This window comes from Phyllobates terribilis, unplaced genomic scaffold (genome assembly GCF_046119375.1).
Source record: "Phyllobates terribilis strain yellow unplaced genomic scaffold, ASM4611937v1 Scaffold_1__5_contigs__length_1240528914, whole genome shotgun sequence".
In the NCBI taxonomy this organism is placed as follows: Eukaryota; Metazoa; Chordata; class Amphibia; order Anura; family Dendrobatidae; genus Phyllobates; species Phyllobates terribilis.
In genome coordinates, this window is record NW_027362761.1 from 594,950,506 (window position 1) to 594,956,505 (window position 6,000).

Sequence of the window (6,000 nt, forward strand, 5' to 3'; positions counted from 1 at the left end):
TTACAATTAGTCCTCGATAGAAAAAATATACAGAAATAAGTATTCTTTTACAATCACCAATCAAAAGCAATATTAGATATATACACGTATGTGATATCACCTCATGTATAAAAGTCTGATCTGTCATAATATGAGTAATTAAGCCAATCAGTAAACACCGTAACAAGAAAGAGAAGAATGGAAACATCAGAACTGCAGCAACTCTACAATAAGAAACAATCAAAACGTTTTATCTGCTCCCAAACGGTATCAATAAAAGCATCAGCTCAGGGGGCAAAAAACAACCCCTCACAGCCCGATCCACCGATGAATGCGAACGCCACGGGTCTCTGACACAATGCTGGCGCATTGCTGTATATAGCACGAGAGGTCGGAGGATCACAGGTTCAGGTCCCCTAAGGGGACTAACAAATACTTTGGAAAAAGATTTAAAAAATATGAAAAAAAAATTTTTTTTAAAAATTATAAAAAAAAAAATGTAAACTCACCAGCTTCTCTCCATTAAAAATTAAGAAATACAAAAACCCTTATAATACAGATATTTGGGATCAGTGTGTTCATAAAGCTCCAATCTATCAAAATATAAAATAAATGAATGTGATCAGTAAATGGTGGAGAGGGAAAAAGTCACAATGTCAGAATTGTGTTTTTTTTGGCAGCCAGAACATAAGAAAATGTAATAAGAGGCGATGAGAACATGGCGACTGCCCCAAAGAGACCCCAATAAAAGCATCGAGTCAGGGGGCGAAACACCAGAGCCAGGATGGCTATAGGGAGGGAGAAACAACAGCGTTATGGAAGAAGGGAGGAAAGAAGGAGAGGAGCGAAGACAAAGAGGGTCAGGAAGGGGTTAAACGCTACAACTTATCCCGCAAAGAAAACCTTCACCGTCTTTCAGCCCAAAACCGGCCCCAAAGGGGTTAATGAGCCGGAGCTGAGGAGACACACACGCACATACCTGCACGGCAGCGACTAGATCGGAGCGGAGGATTGGAGGGGGTGACGTCACCGGAAGGGGCGGGGCCTCCTCAGTCCAGTGAGGACCCGATGGCGGGAAGCAGCGCTTGTCTCTGTGCTGAGGAGAGGACGGAGCAGCTGCAGATGGAGCTGTGTGCAGATGGGCTGAGGATGAGGGTCCTGTATGGGGGCTGCACAGGGAAATGGCCGCTGCTGCTTGTATAAGGCTGCTTATGGGGGAGGCATTCACAGGAAAAGGGTTTATGTTATTTGAGTGGAGCTGCATGGGAGGGGGACGAGGGTGATGAGGAGGGGCTGTGAGGAAGGAGGACGAGGGTGATGATGAGGAGAGGGATGAGGGGCTGTGATGAGGATGATGACTAGGAGGGGCTGTGAAGAGGGGGACGAGGAGGGGCTGTGGGGAGGGTGATGACGAGGAGGGGCTGTGGGGAGGGTGATGACGAGGAGGGGCTGTGGGGAGGGTGATGACGAGGAGGGGCTGTGGGGAGGGTGATGACGAGGAGGGGCTGTGAGGAGGAGGGGCTGTGAGGAGGGTGATGACGAGGAGGGGCTGTGAGGAGGGTGATGACGAGGAGGGGCTGTGGGGAGGGTGATGACGAGGAGGGGCTGTGGGGAGGGTGATGACGAGGAGGGGCTGTGGGGAGGGTGATGACGAGGAGGGGCTGTGAGGAGGAGGGTGATGACGAGGAGGGGCTGTGAGGAGGAGGGTGATGACGAGGAGGGGCTGTGAGGAGGAGGGTGATGACGAGGAGGGGCTGTGAGGAGGGTGATGACGAGGAGGGGCTGTGAGGAGGGTGATGACGAGGAGGGGCTGTGAGGAGGGTGATGATGACGAGGAGGGGCTGTGAGGAGGAGGGTGATGACGAGGAGGGGCTGTGAGGAGGAGGGTGATGACGAGGAGGGGCTGTGAGGAGGAGGGTGATGACGAGGAGGGGCTGTGAGGAGGAGGGTGATGACGAGGAGGGGCTGTGAGGAGGAGGGTGATGACGAGGAGGGGCTGTGAGGAGGAGGGTGATGACGAGGAGGGGCTGTGAGGAGGAGGGTGATGACGAGGAGGGGCTGTGAGGAGGAGGGTGATGACGAGGAGGGGCTGTGAGGAGGAGGGTGATGACGAGGAGGGGCTGTGAGGAGGAGGGTGATGACGAGGAGGGGCTGTGAGGAGGAGGGTGATGACGAGGAGGGGCTGTGGGGAGGAGGGGCTGTGGGGAGGGTGATGACGAGGGGCTGATCAGTTGTAGAAGTAATATGGGATGAAACATTTTTTTTTACAGATTTTTATGAAAGGGCTGTGAGTTGCTGAGGGTCTGACTGCAGGAGCCCCCACTGCTCCATAGGACGGGTTCTGGCAGAGGTCATACTACATATTTTACAGAGGGGTAAAAAATACTCCTCTCACCATTTTTGAGGAATATTTTTAGCTAAGAAGGAGGACATCATTTGCAGTAACTCAAATCTATATACATAGATGGGTGCACATTAGACCTGGGCAAAGTGCAGCGCGCAGGCCACGTCCGGCCCTTTGGCTGCTTGGTTCGTGGACTAAGGCAGCTAAAGGGCTGAAAATAGTGGCCCACGGGCTGCACCATGCGTCCACTCTGCCCCCTCTCGGAGTCCAAAGATACCAACCGTCCACAAATTCCAGGGCAGTCTATAAAAATATGGCAATTTTTTTTCCCAGTCTGTAAAAAAAAATGTAATTGTTCACGATTTTTTTTTTTTTAGAAGAAACTTATGCAGATAATTTTGACTGGAATTGTCATCATTTTTTGGTGACAGCAGCTATTGTCTTAATATCAGAATTATGGGCTGTAGAGATGTATCATTTACTGTCATTATGATTTTTCAATGTGTGCATGAAATTTTTTTTGCCCGTCTAATTTTTTTGATAAGCTGTCCAGAAAAAAAAGTAAAGTTTGTGGCCCTGCCGGCGTCCCAATGTTTAATGGAGGAGGCGGCCCTGCCGGCGTCCCAATGTTTAATGGAGGAGGCGGCCCTGCCGGCGTCCCGATGTATAATGGAGGAGGCGGCCCTGCCGGCGTCCCGATGTATAATGGAGGAGGCGGCCCTGCCGGCGTCCCGATGTATAATGGAGGAGGCGGCCCTGCCGGCGTCCCGATGTATAATGGAGGAGGCGGCCCTGCCGGCGTCCCGATGTATGATGGAGGAGGCGGCCCTGCCGGCGTCCCGATGTATGATGGAGGAGGCGGCCCTGCCGGCGTCCCGATGTATGATGGAGGAGGCGGCCCTGCCGGCGTCCCGATGTATGATGGAGGAGGCGGCCCTGCCGGCGTCCCGATGTATGATGGAGGAGGCGGCCCTGCCGGCGTCCCAATGTATGATGGAGGAGGCGGCCCTGCCGGCGTCCCAATGTATGATGGAGGAGGCGGCCCTGCCGGCGTCCCAATGTATGATGGAGGAGGCGGCCCTGCCGGCGTCCCAATGTATGATGGAGGAGGCGGCCCTGCCGGTGTCCCAATGTATGATGGAGGAGGCGGCCCTGCCGGCGTCCCAATGTATGATGGAGGAGGCGGCCCTGCCGGCGTCCCAATGTATGATGGAGGAGGCGGCCCTGCCGGCGTCCCAATGTATGATGGAGGAGGCGGCCCTGCCGGCGTCCCAATGTATGATGGAGGAGGCGGCCCTGCCGGCGTCCCAATGTATGATGGAGGAGGCGGCCCTGCCGGCGTCCCAATGTATGATGGAGGAGGCGGCCCTGCTGGCGTCCCAATGTATGATGGAGGAGGCGGCCCTGCCGGCGTCCCAATGTATGATGGAGGAGGCGGCCCTGCCGGCGTCCCAATGTATGATGGAGGAGGCGGCCCAATGTATGATGGAGGAGGCGGCCCTGCCGGCGGCCCAATGTATGATGGAGGAGGCGGCCCTGCCGGCGTCCCAATGTATGATGGAGGAGGCAGCCCTGCTGGCGTCCCAATGTATGATGGAGGAGGCTGCCCAACTGACATGAATATATTGAAGGAGAGGGAGCCTCTGTCTCCTCCCACTATTCAGCACAAGCAACTGTGACAGCAGACATGAGGATGTCACTACATCTTGTCTGTTGTGCAGAATGTCAGTGCACACAGGAAACACAGAACAAGAGTGCCGGGGGAATGGGAGCAAGGTATTTTTTTGTGTGTGAAGTCTCATCAGTATATAGGGGGTCTGTGTGTGGGAGCTTATGTTATATAGGGTGGTTGTGGTGGATCATACTGTGTATAGAGGCCATTATACCATGTGTTGGGCCCTGTGAGGGCAGTCCTGCCATGTGTGGCTGGCTGTGAGGACCATCCTGTGTGTGGGGAGGGCTGTGAGGACCATCATTACTATCTGGGAGAGGGGGATATGGGTGCTATCCCTGTTTTTAGGGGGCTGTGATGACTATCAAACCATGTGTATGGGGGGGGGTCCTGTCAAATTCGTCATACTGTTTGTGTGGAGCCATCAAATTTTATTGGGGAGCTGGGGCTGTGGGGGCATTGTACATTGTGTGGGAGGGATGTGGTGACATTGTACAACAGACACAACAGAAAAAAAAATAGCAACGGAGTATTTAACTCTGCTCATCCACACCCTGAGGAGAGGTAGAGTGAATGACTTCCCACCCGATCTCTATGCCATTCACACAAAACCACACCCTTTGTAGGCGAATTAACCCCCCAACACATAACATGCTGGAGAATAGTTCATGGTTCAGTTCACACAGGCCATCAGCCAGAGTGACACATACCTCCCCTCGCATATAACACCAGTGACTCTGTCACAAGTATAACATGCCCAATTCTAACAGCGTGTATTATACGCACTGTCAGGATGTGGCTCTTCTTGCCGGTTCCAGCGGTCATCACTTGAGTGATCACTCATATGCGATTTTCATATTTCCCAACTCTCTCAGTGAAGCAGGGGCTGTAGTATTTCACTGAACATTGAGTCACGAAAAACAGTTCATCGTCCCGTCACTGTAAGTATGCAAATCACATAAGTGGTTACATGACAATTCAAACCCCTTGAGCAGGGGGGTGGACAAATTTAATTCTTGCCCCGGAAAACCTAGATACACCTCTGATTAATGTGCTACTTTTTGTTTAGAATGACAATAACAAATTCATTTCGATTTTTCAATGTTTTTATTAGAATACATGACTTTTTTTAAAATTTAAAATCGTTTTTTTTACAATATTTATTGGTCCCACAAGGGGAATTGAAGACCAGATCTGTTCCCATTGGTAATATTCTGTACTACATAGACAGTACAGATCATTACCCATCCTCTCAGTGTTAAGGTAGGTTCACACGACAGTTTTCTCCACGTCTGAGAAAAATGGTCCGACTATTCTCATTAGACTCTGATCAATCAGTTTTTGTCAGACATGGGGAGAAAAAAGTTTCTCAACTTTCTCCATTTTGTTTATCCGTGAAATTCGGACTGCACTAGGATGTCGTCTGAGAGCGGTCCAATTTTCATTCATTGACCCATAGACACTCGGTTCAAAATCGGACATGTCTGATTTTTTCCATGGCCCACTCGGTCCGAGGAGAAAATCGGACATAGAATATCATGGGACCAAGTGCTATTCGTGAAAACCATGGAGATGAAAATCGGTTGTGTGCACGAGACTGTACAGACTGCCTAATAAACCGTGCCTCAGCATATTATATTAGGCTTTGATCTATGGCAGACCCGGAGGTCATCCTTAGGTCTCCAGTAGCCCTAACAATCATTGGCTTTCTTAGCTCTGCAGAAAGCCAATGGGGTCATTCCACATCAAGTGGACTAGTTTTAAAAATCGTCCCCACTCGACCTCCAATTTTGTTGAAAATTTATAAGGATGTACATGTATGTTTGAAAAGAGGTTCTGTAAATTTTTAGGGCCAGATCTCAAATACATTGGGCACTGTTGACCTTTCACTGGAGGTTCCACCAAGCCTGCGGCTTCAGCTAAGAGGATTTTGCAAACTTTGGCACATAGCCATTAGAGTTCTATACTGGCTATGATGCTGAAATTTGGCATACTAGCTCACCTT

The 6,000-nt window shown here is 50.8% G+C and overlaps 1 protein-coding gene across 1 annotated transcript in view; it reads right to left on the reverse strand.

The window, feature by feature from the left end:
• The window catches only part of LOC141272092 (uncharacterized), a 62,994-nt gene extending 61,653 nt beyond the window's left edge, over positions 1 to 1,341 (reverse strand). Inside the window, exon 1 of the mRNA XM_073682402.1 lies at positions 959 to 1,341. The gene's annotated coding sequence lies outside the window, so the exon portion shown is untranslated. The remainder of the gene's footprint in view (positions 1 to 958) is intronic.
• Between the last annotated feature and the right edge of the window lie 4,659 nt (positions 1,342 to 6,000).